Below are 19,865 nucleotides of genomic sequence, written 5' to 3' on the forward strand. Positions count from 1 at the left end.
TTCTGCTGAGTATTCAGTGGGCTAGTATAATCTACACGTCCCAACTACTGCCATCGCCACCAAATATTAAGGAGTCTGGTAAAATACTTTTTCCCATTGGGACATATTGTCTGGGGATTGTATAGTACTCCAGACCCCTGAAGAATAACTAGGATGGGTAATGCTAGAACGCAAAAGGGAAGAGACCCGGGGTGGAAATGGGATTTGAGGATGAAACAGTCAGTAGTTTCAGCCCTAAAAGGTAGGTTTTTGTAGAGCTAGATTGTATTTCGATATAAAAATGGATGTAGGGAATTGTAAAAGGGAGGAAGGAGAAGAGTTTTACAAAAACCAATATGAACAAAATTAAAACACAAGTAATGAGAAGAGAGAATACTTTCTTATACTTTAAATGTGTGGTTAACGCCAGGTGACCAGAGAGTGAAACTGACCCAGAGCAGAAATGAAATTGACCTCATGTAAGGTCATTCTCCAAGATGAGTGAGGGGCAAAGGGTAAATGAACAGCATAAAGAGGGACGAGAGAAATACATTAATTTTTCTTACATTTCTTTCAGAGTTAATAGCCTAAGGGGGTAGTTATAACATAAGGAACACATTATTTTTATCCTGATACCATCCCTTTAAACAATGCATTTACTGTTAGAGCCTTATTTAACTGCTTCCTGTTTTCTTTTTTAGGCCTCAGCTCTGTTTGTTGTGTAAAGTTCTAATAAAATATTCTGTAACCCTTTGCTAATTTGTGTCTCTCTGTCACCTTGATGGACCAGCAAAATGGGGAGAAGTTGTTTAACTGGTTCTTTTCTTCAAACCAGAGGATTCTGATAACAGTGATGTTACAATTCAGGGTAGTGACCTCATGTGGAATTTGTGATGGCATTGGTGCTATAAGGCAACTCAAATTCTTACTCACAGTTTCCCCAGTGCTTGGAGTTTCCAGAAAATTTTGCTGCAATTATCATTTTTATCATGGAAATGTGAAGAAACAAATCAAAGTTGCTCTGAGTTTATTGAGCGTTTTGTACTTTCAAATCAGTGCATTTAAAAGAGGGGTTCATCCAAGGAGGCATGGAGAGCGCTCTGTGAAAACTGAGTCTGTAGATGCCAATTACCGGTTAGGCAGGCACCAGTTTGAGGTCGGGATATCTGCAGTGGGTACCATGGTGTATGGCAACACATAATATGCTGCAGGGCTCTGTGATCAAGGTGTCGAGTGTACTCAAGCTCACTGAGGGATTTGAAAAGCAATGATTCCCAAACCGTGCTGGACACTTAAATAGTATGAACAGGCTCATTCTGTACTCATGCCACCAGCACAATGAGTTAGTTAAGAGAAATTCTGCTGCTTCATTGTGGTGCAAGCTGTGGTGGACCATTGCAGACAGTTCTTGGATGTCTGTAAGGATTGAACCGGAAAAAGGTATGATGTCAGAACTTTTTAAGTCTGATTTTTTTTTAGGCATGGACATAATGGCACATTCTTCTCTCCTCACAACATTGACATCCACAGTGTACCCACCCCTACCGGTATTTTGGGGACCCTGCATACTCTCTGCTTTCTTGGTAACAAAGCCATACATAGACTCAACAAAGCCAGATGAACAAAGGTTTCACCACAGCGTTAACACATGCTGGATAGTGATGGAGCGTAGCTTTGACCAGCTTAAAATGAACTGGAGAGTCAGAGATTTAAAGGCCAGAAGGGACCATTCCATCCCCTAGTGGGACCTCCTTATGCCCACCTACACATGTTGATATTGGTGTTACAATAACTGCATGCTGCAGTCTCTACAATATCTGTGAAGGTGGGGGAATACAATTGACCATATATGGGTTGAGGTGGCTGCATTCCTTGCTGCAAATGTTCAGCAGCTAGACAGACAGACTAGGGCACCTGACACTGCAAGTTCTGCATTCCAAGCACTCATGGGAGAGTGTGTATGAACAACCCTTTCCGATGGGCTCTCTTCCCCACAACCCTGACTCCTGGAGAAGAACAGCCAGTCAAAGCTGCTGAAGAAGGCAAGCAGAGCTCTCCCCCTCACCACTCAGGAGTCAGAGGAGTTTTCAGGATGGGAGGGAGCAGCTGTCACCTTCCTCACAGGAGGGGAGGTGGGGGCAGAACTAGCTGATCAGCTCGATTCACCGCTGGGCTGGGGGAGCACAGAATTAATTGATTAGAATGTTGGCTTTTTTGGGAAGCTGGAAGCTCTGAACCATCAGGCAGCCAGAGAGCTCCTGCAGCAAGGCCAGAATCACCTTCCTGTATGAATCTGGGGGAGTTGGCAGCACCACACCTGTCACACACACGGAGGAGGCGAATGCAAAAATCAAAAGACCAACAATTATAATATCCTTTTTTTTTTCAAAAATCCCATCGTTTTGGGGGCCAGGCATGATTTTTCACCTTGTGGGGTTGGCAATGCTGGCATCTGGTCACCCTCTTTCCTCTCACTGCCTGTGACATCTACCCAGCACCATTTTTTAAATCAAACAGATTTTTTTAGTTTAACAAACTGTCATTTCTATAAGAGGAGAGAAACCTGTTTCAAAATAACAAAAAGCAAGCATGTTTGGCCTACCCATTTTACCAGGAAAGTCTCAATTTCATCTTTGAATTTCCATCCTGGTGATAAATTGTATAGTCAATTGCTTGATCACACTTTGATTCATTATGAAATATATTCAAGTCCCCTAATGACCAATGTCAGTCAGGTTTATTGCTCTAAGCCAAAAATAATATAGTGCAGGGAAAAGGTTCAATAAGAAAGCAGGCTCCAGGAAGCTGTCTTGTGCGGCATTGTTACACTCACAGCCTGCTCCCCAAGTTGCACATTTCAGCTAGGGGTACTTATATGATGATTTTACAAGTTACAGAACTTTTTGCCTGTCACTAAAATCCAGCCCATCAGTTTGTCCCACTTCCTTCGCTTGTTCTGTTCCTTTTCTCATCTTTCTTTTGGGTACTAGCGCTGCAGGTACCAGTCCGTGAAGATACCGTCCCCAGCAGCTTGTACCGAGACAGAGAACAAATGTATCTTGATTTTGACAAGTTTCCTAGCAGCGTATGCCAAATGCTGAGTTGTGCTATTGCAGGGAATTGTGGGATGTAGCTCAGCATGAGTGAACAGAACTCTGGGAAAAACAGGCAATTCAGCTCTTAGAACTTGCAGGCATTTGTAGAATGTGGTATTTTCTAACATAACATAAATGTGTTGGCCACCAATCCTTATTCTTAGGACTATTTTAGCCATAATTTCACCCTTACAGTTATATTGATGCCTATTTGTATTATTCCTGACGTCCTCCTGGTTTTGTATTTATCATCATTTTCCTCCCTGTCTCCATTCTTCATCCGATCATTTTCAGTAACAAACTCTACTTTTTCCAACCACAAATTAAATGCAGACCCCATAGTCCTTTAGAGTAAAGACCAGAGAGGAAGAGAAGAGGGGAAATTATTGTGGTGTTTGGTTCCCTAAGCTTTAAAAGGGGGAATGTCTTTCCCTCTTCCATGGCTAAAGAGAGGGAATTGATGCAGGGCTACAGTTCAAGGTGGTGGGGGAGGACAAGCTAAGCAGAGGGTGCCTATATCCCCTGTGTGATGCAGAGCCATCACTCAGATTCATTCTCTACCATTCAGATGCCAATTAAAACAATTGCAGAATCTTGGATCAGTCATAAAGTGGAATTATAGAATCATAGACTTGTAGCAATGTTGGGCTGGAAGGAACCTTGAGAGGTCAACTATTACATCCCCCTGCGCTGTGCTTATCTTCTTTTCCTTTACGTTTGTAACTGGTCGCTTACTGGGAAAGATACTGCTCCATTGGATTCTCTGGCCATTTTGGGAATGATATGGCCAGCTGCTGGGAAAGCTCTTCCTTAATAGGCCACCCCCAGGCCTTAAAAAAAAGGAGCCAATTTTTTCTGCACCTGCTGAGAAAACTTTGCTGCCCACAGATTCACTTTGAGTCATTGTCTGCTGGGACGTGGCACAATGTTTGGTACTCAGAAAAGATTTGAATGAAGGATTCCCATCCAAAGGCCTTTTCCAGCTGAAGGTCAGAAAAGAAACAAAACAAAAACATAATTTAAAATACAATTCCCTTCCCTAGTATTTTAGAAAAAATTTCCTGAACAATGAGTAAGTCTTTCGCTGCTGGGTGGAGCAGGCCCTGATCTTCACTTGGAATATTTTTCTTTTCTTTTCTACAAATGTGACTGTCTGAAAAAGTCTAAGTACATGTACAAAAATAAAAATAACTCTTTAGCACTATTAAACTAGTTCGCAAACACTTCTCTAAAGAGCTTTCTATTTGCTGTTTTAATTCTATATATTCATATGAAAACACACACATAGACAGCTTGTTTATATAACATCTTTCATCTGGAAGGATCTCACAGCACTTTACAAAATACCTACCCGTCCCTCTTTGCACACACATCCATCCCTCTATGCACACACACACAGAGTCATGGAGGAATCCCTTCTCCTGTCACTGAAATGCAGGCATCTGGAACACATCTGTTTGTACAGCATCACTCCAGTTCATACTTTAGGCCAGAAAAAGATGCAGAAGATGTTTACACTGCAGGGTGAATGACAGCAGAACAGGAGGTTGGCAAGGATAATCAGAGCTAACATACTCCTGCAAAGACAGCCATGGTAGGCTTAGGGCATGATTTTAAAACCTTCTGACTTTGTGGGTTACTGTTAATGTTTACACATCTGTTGGGTAGTCACAACACCGACTAGTTTTGCATGTAAATTTGATACTTCGCACTCACAAGAAAGAATGGGCACAAATGTATGTAATATTGCAGCAGTAAAATTGGAGGTCAGGTTTAATTAACTACCCAGGGTCCCAGGCTTGTATTGCCTGCACTGAAGACTATGCTGCTGTGGCTTCACTGCTACCGGTACCCACGCTAAATAAATTAAAGCTAGCTCAGGTATGTCTTTGTGTGCTGCAATCACACAACCTGATGCAATGTAGACATGCACATTGTATTAGCTGACAAGCTGTGCTGACTCAGGCTGTATGGGTATGTCTACCTAGCAACTAGACCATCATGGCTGACCCATGCCAGCCGACCTGGGCTCACGGGATTAGGGCTGCAGGGCTGTTTCACTGCTGTGTAGATGTCTGGGCTTGAGTTGGCGCTTGAATTCTAGGACCCTGCAGGGTGGGAAGGTGCCAAAGCTCCGGGCTGGAGCCACAGCCATCTAGCTGTTCTGTAAACATGCCCTATACCTCCTGACAGGCCAGCCAAATCAAGCGAAAAGCACCACCACACTCGAGGAAAGGGGTTGTGTGTGTGGCTGCATGGAAGGGATGCAAGTTAGGGGCAACACTTGGGTTATCACTCGAGACAATTCTGCAGTGAAGACAAGCCCTCAGCATATCTGACCCCTGTCTACCTTTGAGTTAAAGCTGTTTGCTTTCCAAACAAGAACATCTTTTCAGGTTTTGTTCATACGGGAGAACAGGGATCAAGTAGCTTGTTTGAGCACAGCGCTGCAAATAATAAGAGACAGTGGTCATCTTTCCTTGGGCAACATCTCTTCCGCCTGCGGAGATTGTGGAGATACGGAGATCAGCCTAGTTGAGAGTAGCTTAGTTTCAAATCCACTGAAACTGCCATCTTTCATAAAGTTAGAGATGACTGCCATCTTTCATAAAGAAACAAACTGTGAGATTGTAGCAGCTGCTTTTGTGATCAGATTAAAACAGATCCCCTAAAACAGGTACAACTATGAAAATTGGCAAGTTTTGCTCTCAGAGGGCTTCTACTACCTATTACCAACGCTTCAGTTAGAGCACAGAGCCATTAGGACCTACTTTCTAACAGGTGTTTCATTAGTGAACTGTCATAAAGCTGCATTTGCTTTCTAAACAACTGAAAGCAGCATTTTGCTGATACACAACACACCACTTTCCATCCTGCTTTAAGAGCTTTTGTGCATGCATATCTCCAGAGCCACATTATCTACCAAACTACCGAAAGCTTGATTGAATGCCCTAATTTAACAGAAGGTCCCAATGGACCAGCTCTATTCTTTCCATCCCCATTCACCATGGTTCACTCCCACAGCAGTAGGTGCAATGATGCATAGGTTAACTGTTATCCTACATCTGCCTGCCAGTCTCTCTCTCTAAAAAACTACTGTATTCTTCCCCTGAGCTGGCTGCATTTCAGTATCAGGTGATGTGACATGTATAGAGGAAAATCTGAGTCACACAAGTAATCCTTACTCACATGGCTAGTCCTCTGAAGTCAATGGAATGATGCATATAAATAAGGATCTTCAAGATCGGGTTGTAACTTTAATGCACTAGGGTCCCTTTAGAAATATTGATCCTAGAGAAAGGTAAAATGTTATGATTATTATTCTTGCCAGTAGCTATTTGAACATCTGCCACAATCCTCTCTGGCCTTGGAAAAGTTGCTGGTTTGACTGCCAGTTTGGCTATGGCTGTCAAGATCTGCTCCCAGAGGAAAAGCAGAGTCTCTTGGTTCTCTATATTGCGGGTGTCATCAGCAGGTACTGTCAGGATGATGTTCCAACTAGCCAGTTCAGCCCAGGGAGCAGGGTAGTGACGGGCAGTGTCCTGCCAGGCAGATATGCTGGTTTCCCCTAATTCAGCATTTAAAGCCAAATGTCATTGGCTGAAAAGATTTTTTATACATAAATAAAAGAAGGACGGCTCCACCAAAACCCAACCAATAGAATCATCCTAACTTCATAGTCCCTCTGGATAGGGTTGTTTCTATCACACCAACTGGTAGACTTCGTGGAGATGTATTATAAAACGTGCTGGGGACTGATTAGCTCCAATGACACCCTCATGTATGACACCCACTGTTTGGCTGAAGAGTGGAAACATTTTTAATACCAAGCCACTTCAAATGAGGCTAGGAAGCTCAGATACGCAGATGGTGATGATGTCACAGAGGTGGGGGGTAGACAGACCGATAAAATAGAACTCCAGGCTAGGAACAGAACACTTTCTGCAATGAGTTTATGGGCAATTCCCCTGGTGCAACATTTATCCCTAGGACTATGCTGTCTCCAGCTGCAGACGATATAACATGCGACCATGGAAAATGCAGGAAAATGTGGCCAAGTCAGCAGCATGGAAATATGTCTTTATTCTTTTGTCTTCAGTTAGGAATAGTGTCCACTTATTAAGCCTGAAAAAGAAGCCCGCATAGCCCGTTCTGTGGTGACAGATATTTGGCCCAGTGTTCATTTCTCTGTCACTAGGACGTAGATGAGGCCACCCCACAGACTAGGGACTTCCATCTTTGCAGTTTCAATGTTAAACTTCTGATGACCACAGGAGGGCGCTTCAGCTCCTCTGCATCCCCGATGTCATCAGAGTGACAGCCAATCTGCACCTGGAGGAGTTAGGGTTCAGCTAAAGGCACCAGAGAGGCAACAGATTGGAATGGTTCATCCCTGAACCAGGGGTGTAGACAGGGGTGGGTCTGGGTGGGTCGCAGCCCATGCCACTTAGCATCCAGGCCCACTCAAATCACGCCCTGACCCCGCTCCCCAGCAGGTGCACCGGTGGGGCAGAGCAGGGCAAGACCCCGCCCACGGATCCTGCTCTCCAGCAGGAGTGGGGGTGGGGCGGATCGGGGCATCTCCACACCCCGACCGCATTTCTCCAGCAGGAGGGGGTCCTGCAGGCAGAAGGAGTGGGAAGGAACCCCCACTTGTCCTGGCCCAGGACCCCACAAAACTGTAATCCCCTCTGTGAGGGGAAGCGACCCCCCGTCATTGCCCGCCCACCCAAAAGCCGGGGCCCACCCAGTTTTCCTATCCTAGATATGCCACTGCCCTGAATTTAATATATTTACCCAACTCCCATAAGCAACGCACTCTTCTTTCCATTGGCTAGTGCCAATATTACACAGCACAGGACCCGGTCACGCCTTGGGATAGGTGAGGACCCTTCACGTTGACAGCAGCATGAGAGCAGCATGGAGGAGTTTGAAGGCAGAACTGAGCCCCAAGCGTCTAAACCGAACATTCCAACTAGGTTGCCACAGAGGAAGCAGAATCCTCCTTCCCTGTGCTGATTTACAGGAGGCTTTTCCCTTTGGGGGTGCTTCCAATGTGACTAGGCTTTTGTCTACAGTGGTCATTTGCCCCGCCTGTGCCCCCTCACCGGCATCACTGCACTGATGCAAACACTTCATGTGGATGGGCAAAGCCACTATTTGGACCAGTGGAGCTTACCCCTGCTGGAAACAGGGGTAAACTGCACCAGGGCAAATGACTGCAAAATCTGCCGCAGATTACCCTATCTGCACTAGGAGTATGCAACCTCGAGGACTGCCCATTGATGGCTGAAATTGGGGCAAATCCCCAAGGCCTAAGAGAACACGGGATCAAATATTATGCGATCCATGATCTTTTTGTCTTCAGAACCACAGTATTCCCAACTTGTGACTATGCTGTCACCTGTGTGCAAGGAATGTGATTGTGATTGTCAGAGTGGAGTGGGAAGGCTCCTTGTACATCCACTCAGGGACAGGCAGAATCTGTTCCATAGTTAATCCTATTGCTGTCCCCTTAAAGGAATGGAATTGCCTGCCACAGTATAGCATTATGTGGGTTTTATACCTTTCCCTTTACCATTCGGTATGGGCCACTATCGGAGAGCGTTGGACTAGGTGGAACATGGATTGAGTCTGGTGCAGTTACTCTTATGTCCTAATAACAAAGTCCAATAAATCCTGAAGGAAAACAAGTTATTAGAATTAGGAGGCCTGGAGATAAGGGAGGATGGAAGCAGAAGACAGAGATAGACATTTTCAAATGTGAGGGGGAGGCTATAGATTTATGACTGGCAGTGGTGGCTACATCTCTTCCATTCATAGAGACACAAGAGTTTCTGCAGAGAAAGCAGCCTGAAGAGGAGGAAAGACTTGGTCAAAGAAGTGAAGTGCCAGATCTATGTGGCCTGGTGGGAGTAGTCTAGAGCAGATGAAGGAGATCATAGATGATGTGCTGGGTTTGCATATTTTGGTGGAGTAACTTTTGAGAGGAAGAAGCACGGCAGCGTGGCCTCGGGCAATGGAAAGAGCCGCCTTCCAGGATTTTGATGGCATAAACATGAGAAGCAATTGCTCATGTATCTGGTGTCAGTACAGCAAAAGACAAAGTGCAAGTGTAACGCCAACAGACCCCAGTCGTCAGTGAGCAGGATCAACCCTAGGATCTCTGGAGTTTAGTGCATGGGACTCTACCGCATGAGCTAAAAGCCAGCTGCGTGGTAGCTAAGGCTGTGGAGCAGACTCATTTTCTCTCTCTAAGTGGTCTCAGTGCCACTAGATGGGATAGAGCACCACACCCACGAGGTCTGTGGGTTACACAAGGAAATGAGAATGGTTTGTCTGATTGTAATTCAGAGCAATGGAAAGTACTCACCATCAGATTAGCCCTGATGGCAGTGGAGGGGAATAGCAGAGTGGCTGTTTTTCCTGGAGGAATATAGAGTCCAGTGCTTCTCCATGCCGTCATGCCTATAAGAAATCACAGCAGCTGACATGACAGAAACACAGGTAGATCATATGATAGGGGTCATGACCTTCAGAGTTAAGGATGAATAACAGTTTCCATCCAGATTTACGGATTTTGCATGCGCTTATTTTTCTGAAGCTTTTACTTTGGGTGGGTGAAACTTTCCAAGCGTGGTCTATGGCTGAAGTTGAATTTTTCTGATATGTTTGAGCAAAATCCCTTTTGCGTCTTTTGAGTTATGAGAGAATGAAAACTGTACACGGGCTCTTCAAATTACACCCTCAACACCCGTGCGACCCTGTTGCTTTGCACAGGTGTAACTAATGGCATAATTTACAGACCAGGTGGCCCTGCAGATAGAACTGAAATAACAAATCTGTCTGTGACACAGAAGGCAGAAAAGAGCCCAGGCCTAAATCTTCAAAAGTGACTAGTGATTTGGGATGCCTCAGTGCCCAACCTGAGACACCTCAACTGGGCCTTATGTCCCTAGAGCAGGTGCTGAGCATGCCAGCCAAAGCACACAACTCCATCCAGAGGCACTGCAGAGACAATCTGATGAAATACAAAGAAAGAAAGAAAGAAAGAAAGAAAGAAAGAAAGAAAGAAAGAAAGAAAGAAAGAAAGAAAGAAAGAAAGAAAGAAAGAAAGATGTGTCCTACCTTCATTTCTTCCATCTATCTGAACAGTCACAGGATAGGCCAGGGGAGTTTCTAAAGGATTTTGACTCAGGGGAGGTGCTTATTTTTGGAATTCAGGGAAGATATTGTACAGCTCTGCAGCTAAGTGGATTAAAACTGCTTCCTCAAACTTCCCTTTGATGGGGTTTTCTGCACTGACATGGGGGACTCCACCAGCCAGGACCAGCTCAGCTGGCTCCTTCTGAATGGAGAATAAAGGTGGAGAGTCCTGAGCTGGGATCTTTATGAATGCTGTCAAATCCTCCCCCAGCTTCTTGATCCATGAGGAAGATGGGGTTTTAGAGCCTCTTTTTTCTTAAGGTATTGCTGAAATTGAAAGAGTACCCAGCGAAAGTGGTAATGGGAGGAAACATCTTCAAAGCATACAGCCGGGTATTTCAATACCACAAGGATTTTCTCCAGGATTGCAATTCCAAACTTGTTCAATATTTGGTTGCTGGGATACTCAGCAATGGCATGATGGCCAGTATTGCCTGTAGCCCATGACCAGGCCTGTCCCCTGATCAGCAGTCTACCTCCTTCTGCAACAAACTCCTGCATCTTTTCTGCCCCTCTGTCACTATTGGCTGTGCAGCAATACACACACAGGTTGTCCTCCAGGTCTGCTAGCTCACACAAGATCTTCTCCTGACTTAGCAGAGGGCAAAGGTTTTGCATGTTGTTTCCAAGGCCAACTTTCCCTCCCTTTTCTGCTTCCAGCCAGTGGATAGCGTTGAGGATAAAAGTTTTCATTGCTGGTGCATAGAGCTGTTTCTCGTGACTGGCTACCACAGCATGACCCCTTCCATAGTGAGCAGCTGCAAGAAATGACTGGTGGGAGTCATCTAATCCGACAGGGAATGCTAAAGATCCATGGATCAGCAGGTGAGAGGGGACATTGCTTTCTTCCCCCTTTAATTCAGTCATTCCTTTCAGAAGACCCTCTAAATCATTTTTTCTATTTAATCCATGCCTGGAAAAAACAGAGACATCCTTGTCATCAAGAGTGATTTATAATCAAATAATAATACCTAGCTAGTATCTTGCCCTTTCCATCAGTAGATCTCAAAGCACTTCACAAAGAAACTCAATGTCATTATCCCCATTTTACAGATGGGGAAACTGAGGTGCAGAGAGGGGAAGTGACTTCCCGAAGGTCACCCAGCAGCAGAGCTGGGAATAGAATCAAGGTCTTCTGAGCCTTAGTCCAGGGATCTATCCACTAGGCAACACTGCCTCTCCTCTGCCTCTTCCTAAAGGGTGAAAGTAATACTCAGTCGTGTATTTCTTTGTCCGATGTATAATTAACTTCTATGATTCACTGTTTCAGGATATAACTGAGACAAATACCTTGATCTCTTTTTAAAACATTTGAATATTACCCTAGCTAGCGTTAATATTAGGAACAGCATCTGCAGTGATATTAGCAATGTTAAAATGATGAGGGCTATCAACTGCCATGGTGCATAGCATAAACTGACCACTAGCTGGTATCAGGAAGGAAATTCTCACATACACAGGCAAGGATATCACTGCACAACTATGTGACCTATTTCCTATTCCATCATACTCTGAAGCATGTGCTTTAATCCACAGTCTGTCTGGCTATCCAGCTTATTTATACATCTAGATTTTTATAAAGTCTCCCATCACCATGGTATCTGAATAGCTTCCATAAAAAGGCAGCCTCATTAGAGGCCAAGCTCCGAATGAGCATGGATACCCTGTTAACTCCATAGATGATCCCTTCAGCACGCTGGTGAAAGGTGCTGTTTGAGAGACCCTTGTACTGCTGCTGTGTGGGCTCCCCAACAAGCACCACTCCTCGGCTGTACATTCACTTGAAGCGTGGTTTTGCCCTGAAAAGTGACTGCAAAAATAGCACCTTTTTACACAGCAAATCTGCTCCTGGAGCATAACCAGAGGCCAATCTGCTTATTGTAATGACACCGCTCTTAACTCGTGTTCACCCTGCTGAGCCAACACAGCTCCACGAGAGGGAACAGGAGTCTCTTCTTCCTTGTGACTCATGAGCAGAGTCACTAGCTGCTGTAAGCTCCGACAGCAGGGTCAAATTCCACCCTCATGTGCACGTGTGTCCTCCGTACTGACTACAGCTGGGCTCCACGGGGTCACTGAAGGTTGAATTTACCTGTGGACTCTTGATTACTGCTAATGATGGTTGAGAAGGAAAAAGCCCAGCTTGACTCTCAGATCCCAGGCTGAGTATGTGAGGCAGTTGTTTTACCTGTAAAGTGATCAAGCACCTTTGCTCTGGATTCACGAAGGGTCAATAAAGACGGGGCTCAGTGGTTTGCACATTAGCCTCCTAAACCCAGGGTTGTGAGTTCAATCCTTAAGGGGGCCATTTAGGGAGCTGGGCCAAAAATGGGGGATTGGTCCTGCTTTGAGCAGGGGGTTGGACTAGATGACCTCCTGAGGTCCCTTCCAACCAGTGGTGAGCTGGAACTGGTTGTTAAATTTAGAAGCCTTTTTAGATCCAGTTGTCCCTCGTGGGACAACCGGTTCTAAAAGGGCTTCTAAATTTAACAACCCGCCAAAAGTGGCGCTTTAGGCGCCGACTCCGTGGGTACTCCGGGGCTGGAGCACCCACAGGGAAAATTTGGTGGGTGCAGAGCATCCACTGGCAGCTCCCCTCATCCCCGTCCCAAGCTCACCTCCACTCCGCCTCCGCCCTTGAGTTAGGCTCCGCCCCGCTCTGCTTCTCCGTCCCCAGTTTCCCGCGAATCAGCCATTCGCGCAGGAAGCCTGGGAGGGCTGAGAAGCAAGCGGCAGCTTCGCGCGCAGGCCCAAGGAGGTGGAGAGGAGGTGAGCTGGGGCGGGGAGGCGCGAGAAGGGCCGCCCGTGCCGCAGCAGGTAACCCGGCAGGGGGAGGGGCACAGGGGAACCGCTCCCCGCCCCAGCTCACCTCCACCTCCCTGGGCCTGAGCAGGAAGCTGCCACTTGCTTCTCAGCCCGCCCTGGCTTCCCGCACGAACAGCTGATTCAGGGGGAGCCGGGGGGCGGAGAAGCAGAGCGGGGCGGTGCGTTCAGGGGAGGAGGCGGAGGCAGAGCGGAGGTGAGCTGAGGCCGGGTGTGGGGCGGGGAGCTGATAGTGGGTGCTCTGCACCCACCAAATTTTCCCCATGGGTGCTCCAGCCCTGGAGCACCCACGGAGTCAGTGCCTAAGGCACCACTTTTGATGTGATCAGTGGGGGGAATGGCCGCTCCCCCTGCTCTCCCCCAGCTATGCTACCCTGCCCCTAGGAGCCAGAGGGACCTGCCGGATGCTTCCTGGGAGCCGCCCCAGGTAAGCACCTCGGGGACTCCCCACCTCACTCCCCGGCAGGTGCCTCTGGCTCTTAGGGGCGGAGTGGAGTGGGCACCCACTACGGTGGCCCATGAGACCCTCCTGCCCGGTTCCGGGGGCAGTCAGGGGACAGGGGAGGGGGGTGGATGGGGCAGGGGTTCTGGGGGGGGGGCACAACCCCCTCATAGGGTGAGGAAGGAACCAGTTGTTAAGATTTTGGCAGCTCATCACTGCTTCCAACCCTGATATTCTATGTGGTGGAGTTTCCACCTATTACCTTATGTGATGGGACACGGCATGAGGAAGAGAAGGGGGACAAGGAAGTGCATGTAGCTGAAAGGAATCCATGTCCCAAGCAGGCCCATAGCCAGCCATGCAAACGTGTGTGTGTGTGTGGTTCAATCCTGCCTGCCGACGAGCGGGATCTGTTGGCGTTACAAGTGGGGGCTCGTCCGGGATTTCAACTGGGAAGTCTCTGAAGCTCAGGACACGCTTCCTCAGCTAGGGGAAGTAGGTAACCCACACACCTCCTGGGTGTGGTGCTCTGTCCCATCTAGTGGCACCGAGACCACTTAGAGAGATTAATGAGTTTGCTCTACAGCCTTAGCTAACAGCCAGTTGGCTTGAGGCTCATGCACTAAACTTCAGAGATCCCAGGGTGAATCCCACCTGCTGACAAGTGGGGTCTGTCAGAGTTACATGTGTGTGCACATGTGCATTCATGTGTGTGCCTAGAGAGTGGATCTGTGATGTCAGGGAGCACAAGGGTTGTCCCCAACTTCCATGTTACAAAGCATCGGGAAGGGGAGGGAATAGATAGGACCATTCTGTTCCCCTTGGCTTGGGGAGGGAACTCTGTTGGCAGGATCTCCCTTTTCTCCTGTGGGGGCTGGATGCCCAAAGGGCAGGGTCTGAAAACAAAAGATAAATTTGCATAATCAGCAGAATGATTTAGGGTCAGAGTCTGCCTCCCTTATGTTGAGTAGTACCTTAATATGTAGGCAGGTAGATAATACCTGAAAAAACCCCACTATTACTTTTAATCAAAGCATCTGAAAGGCAGGGCTAGAGGACTGAGGAGACTGGCACTCCATATTGGGCATTAGGTCACCTCTCATTTTAGTATCTGAGAAATTAATGTGTTTTAAACAAACACACGGGTGCTCACTGATGGTTATTTCTCTTTTTAAATAGTGAGAAGGTGCAAGATGCTGCAGTGAGGGAGACAAATAAATACCTAGAGCTAGATTTTGATAGGAAGTTTTTCCTCTCTAGGCCATGAGTTCAAATCCAGCTCACCTTGGGAGCAAGGGAAAGGTATTTCCATCTGATATTTGTTCATTGTGACCTTTGTGAAATGAAGAGTTGATCTAAATCCATTTCATAGTGGGACAAGGGTGCATATCACCAAAATAGACATCGCAGGTGGCCTCTTGTGGGCAGTCTCAGCAGAGACTGAATGTGCCATGGAGTCTGACCTCCCAGCTCACTCCAGAGTTGGTCCCTTAAGAACATGGGCTTGAAGCTCAGTACTAAAAGCAGGTGGTAGATTGTAGCTGCTCTAATGGACCGGGCTCTGGCCTTAGGCGATGTGGGCTCTGTTGGTGAGCACTGAATTATTTATTACTATTAATAAAACGATCAAGATGACCTCAACTACATTGCATAATGCATGCCCTGCGCAAAAGGGCAAACCAAAGAAAAGATGAACCATAACAAAGAAGACCAGTAAATCCTTCATTAATGCTGCATACAAATCTGCATGTGTTTGCTTGCTTGGGTCAGACTGCAGGAGCTGCTGCTCTTTGCTTCCCTAAACGTAGAACAGTCAGAAAATGAAACCATGAAGGGCAGAGCAGATAAACATCCCACGCTGCACTGTTAAACACTACCACAAGTTCTGATTCTGTAATGTAACCAGATGTGGGATAGACAGTGTGTTTGTTATGGCAGCTGAGCGATCTCTCAGTATAACAAGCAATAAGAAAACCAAAGGTGCTTAAAGTTAATGGGTGCAGAAAAGGCCATGTACGCAAAAAGATAATTGTATGTGCACAGGGACACCGGTATGTGCATGCCTCTGTTGGAATTTGGCCTGAAATACAGACAGACCATTAAACGCTGCAAGCTCTCATATTCATCAGAAAGGTGGTGTCTCCCAGCAATCAGAATAATAAATTTCTTCAATAGTCGGAATGTTTCTGAATGTTCATTGGAAAAATATGGATGACAAGTGGAGCAATAGTCAAAGAAACTCAAAACCTCCAAATCTAAGATTTCACATGGCATTTTAATTTAATGAAACTGGTTCAGTTGAATAAGAAACCTTCTGAGTTTTTTGGGGAAGCAATGGTTTGGTCAAAACAGGACAGACTGGAGTGAAAATGGTTCCATCTTCCCTTAAAAGTGGTCTTTGTTTTGATCAGAAATGTCCAGATTTACAAATTTAAAATTCATAGCTTAATTTAGACAAAGGCCTATCTTTTCACATCAAATCACAAAATTAAAAAACTTCATATGCTTTCAAGTAAAAAAACCTACAAGTTCACAACATTTTTGTGAAAAAGTGTGGGGGATAAAAAATTATTTTCAGAGTCCTGAGTATTTAGAGAGCACATTGCATTTACCATCACAGTATTAAAGGCTAGAATTCTCCCACTGCCAGATTATCTCTTAAGGCAACTATACCTGAACCTAGGACCCCAACATGTCCTGAAGCCCAGACCATCACTGAACCCAATCACTGGCAACGGCCATATTGTCTCTGCCCCAGTCTCAGTGGCCTCCCCCTCCCACCATCCTCATCCAACAGCAACAGGTGTACTAGGACATTGGTTACTTTTCATACTACACGGGCATATGAGTTTTGTGCAGACTATATCATGCTTACAGAGCATTAATGTCATGCCCAGGTGCCAGGAGTCCAGCTCAATGGTTAGAACCAGGCTGAGGTAGCCAGAAACAAGAGCCAACACTGAGGCCCAGAGTCAGAAACCAGGAGTAAGGCAGGAGCAGGACAGGAACAAAGCCAGAACTGAAGCAGGGCAGGGACAAGCACAGTCACAGCTGCAGGCTAAAGCACTGAGCAGCCAATAACCTGCTGTTGCTGAACTTGAAAGCTGGCCTCCTGGCTACCACAACCCAGCTGAGCTCATGAATCTGCCCAGAGGCTGGGTTGGCTAGTCCTCAGGCTCAGCTAAAGATGGAATCAGGAAGAGTGAGGATTTGAACATGGATCTCTAAAATACTAAATGAGTGTGCTAACCCATCAAGCTATGGGAGTACAGGGGGGCACCTCTTCCGCTGGCAGTCTTTTGAGGGTGGGGATTAGGCACGCTCTGAGCCAGAAGTGAAACTAAGCCGGTAGGGCAGGGCCACTGAGGGGGGAGAAAAGGGGCAGCTTCCCCAAGGCCCTAAGGCAACACCTTCTGTTTGACACCATCTAATCATTCAGCAATTCTCCATGGGCCAGTTCTCAGCATTAGCCTTTGAATGACTGCACTTTAACAGGTTTCAGAGTAACAGCCGTGTTAGTCTGTATTCGCAAAAAGAAAAGGAGTACTTGTGGCACCTTAGAGACTAACCAATTTATTAGAGCATAAGCTTTCGTGAGCTACAGCTCACTTCCTCAGATGCATATCGTGGAAACTGCAGCAGGTGGGAATAGGTATTGTTTCATATTCTCTGTGTATATATAAAGCCTGCTGCAGTTTCCACGATATGCATCTGAGGAAGTGAGCTGTAGCTCACGAAAGCTTATGCTCTAATAAATTGGTTAGTCTCTAAGGTGCCACAAGTCCTCCTTTTCTTTTTGCACTTTAACAGTTGTTGTAGCTGTGTTGATCTCAGGAGATGAGAGAGACAAGGTAGGTGAGGTAATATCTTTTACTGGACCAACTTTTGTTGGTGACAGAGACAAGCTTTTGAGCTTACACAGAGCTCTTCTTCAGGTGGGGATGTAGGCACAGTGCTGGGGTCAGAGTGCCATACCAGAGCTGCAAAAGTAAACAGACACTCAGTGCCTACTTGTCTGCTGGCTGTCAGTGTCCAGGTGGTGAGCCACAGCAGCACAGCATTTAAGGTACTCAGGGTTACAAAGCAAGAGGTGCCACAACCCTTCGCTGGTCTGGATTGCACCTCAAAATGTGACATTGGCGTAGTCTAACCAGGACTGACACACAGCCTGCTATTTTAACTGAGGTTTATACCTCAAGCTCTGGTAAAACACCTGTCAGGGATTTACAAGTGTGGAGGCTGGGAACAGTCCAAAGAAAGGTTATGGTTTTATTATTTTCTGTTTGTTTATTTTGAGAAGGAGATAGAGTAAAGGAAAGTGTACGGATGAGTAAACAGCAGAAGGAGCGAATGAAGGAGAGGGCTGGACACTTCAGGGCAGGTGGCTTTGGGGAAATTTGGGAGTGTGCTGAGAGTCACCTCTGCATGGAGTAACCAAGGCTGGCGGAAACCAGAGTGGGGCCTGCTGTGTTGTAGGAACAGCACACTGAAACAGGGCTGCACAGCGTAAAGACACAAAGGATTCTGCATGCTTGTCTTCTGGTTGTTAACCTCCAGGCTGTGAGCCACAGGTCATAGCCATCCCAGTCCAGCTGTACTAATCAAGGGCAGAAAAAGGAAGCAATTAACTTGCTGCTGAGGCTGGTATTAAAAAACTGTGTACATCAATGGGCTCTCATATGACTACTCACACTGTGGACTTTTAAATGTCCTCTCAGATTGGGACAAAGTAGGCTCTGGTCAAAAAGTGTGGGTGGGGATTCCTGGTGCTCACTGAAGCATATCACGTTAAAACACTGGAGGGGAGAGAACAGCAACTACAGATTATGGCCCCAGTCCAGCAAAGCACAACCCTAACTTCAAGCACATGACCTCAAATCCCACTGAGGTCTCTTTGTGTTATTTTCCTGTCCTCACTGGGGTTTGCAATTAGCCCACTGTTTACTCCCCACTACAGATAACTAATGAAGGCTAGACCTAATAATGTACCCTATGGTTCTCTGCTACACACTCTTCCAAACTCAGGGCCTGATCCAAAGCCCAGTGAAGTCAAGGGGAGTCCTTCTATTGACTTCAGGAGGAATTCAGTCAGGCCCACAATAGTTTGTCATTTATCATTACCCTTTCCTTGTTTAGAGTTCAATCCTTGAGCTGGGCTTAAATCAACACACACCAATATTTATATCCAAGACAATTTGGATTCCTTTAGAGAATGAGATTTCATGAGACACCATCAAAAGCTTTCCTAAAATCCATACTCAGGACATCTAGCACATTCCCTTCCTCCACTCACTTTGTAATCCTGTCACAAAATGCAAAAACTAGTTTTTCGGGCAAGATCTGTTCATTGTAAATCCATGCTCCCTCCTGAGGCTTAATAACAAGGCATTGAAGGTTATATTCACAAAGGGAACTTAGGTGCTGCAACACCTAACTCCTAGGCAACATGTCACCCAGTGGAATTCACAGCCCAAATGTGGAGTTAGGCACCTAAGAAACTTTGTGAATCTGCTCTTGAGGCTCCCCATGCATTGTATGGAGAGAGAGAGAGGCATCTAAGAAAGGGATTCACAGAGCCAGCAAGCTACATTAGCCAATAGGAAATGCTGAGGCCTAAGCTCCACCTCTCAAAGGTAGTTAGATTCACAGCCATGAACCCTCTCCTGGAGTTAAGTGCCTAAACCAGGTCAACCCAGTCTTGCCAAAAAGAGAGAGAGAGAAACAGCCCAGGTCAAATCTTTTTGGAGGCTGGAGAGCTGGGTACAAGCCCTTGCACCAAACTAGGCAGCATGGGGATTTGAACATGGGGATCGCATATCCCAGGCAAATGCCCACCACCGGGACACACTCTCTCCTGCTTTGTGAAGCCCACCCAGGCTTAAGCTTGAACAAGGGCACTGAGCAACTTAGTAGCATCAGGAGGAATCAATTTTGTACGTACCGTCAGAAACATAGGTACCAACAGAGTTAGGTGGCTACTAAGCAGGGGCTTTGAGGATCTCACTTAACGGGGAACTTAGGTGCCCAAGTCTCTTTGTGGATCTAGCCCTGAGTGCCCTTGCAAATTTCCTTTAATTGTTTTGTTTTTAATTGCTTGTCATTCATATTTTTAAAAATACAGTAGTTACAGAAAATGTACTCTTGCCATCAATATTATGTTGTCATATGTGCGTGTGGTGCAGGGGAGATGTGTACATAAAAACATACAAAAATGCTAAAAAAACGTTACTGAGGTGGCAAAGTCAAGCACTCCAAAGATAGGAAAAGCCAGATTTATTGGTGCATCTGTCCTGTCCTGAATGAGGTCAGAGTCCTGTGGA

General features: G+C 46.2%; 1 pseudogene; it reads right to left on the reverse strand.

Moving 5' to 3' along the window:
• Positions 1-2,168: 2,168 nt before the first annotated feature.
• LOC140907651 (TRPM8 channel-associated factor homolog) lies at positions 2,169-11,957 on the reverse strand (annotated as a pseudogene).
• Between the last annotated feature and the right edge of the window lie 7,908 nt (positions 11,958-19,865).

The sequence above is a fragment of the Lepidochelys kempii genome, chromosome 1 (assembly GCF_965140285.1).
Source record: "Lepidochelys kempii isolate rLepKem1 chromosome 1, rLepKem1.hap1, whole genome shotgun sequence".
In the NCBI taxonomy this organism is placed as follows: Eukaryota; Metazoa; Chordata; order Testudines; family Cheloniidae; genus Lepidochelys; species Lepidochelys kempii.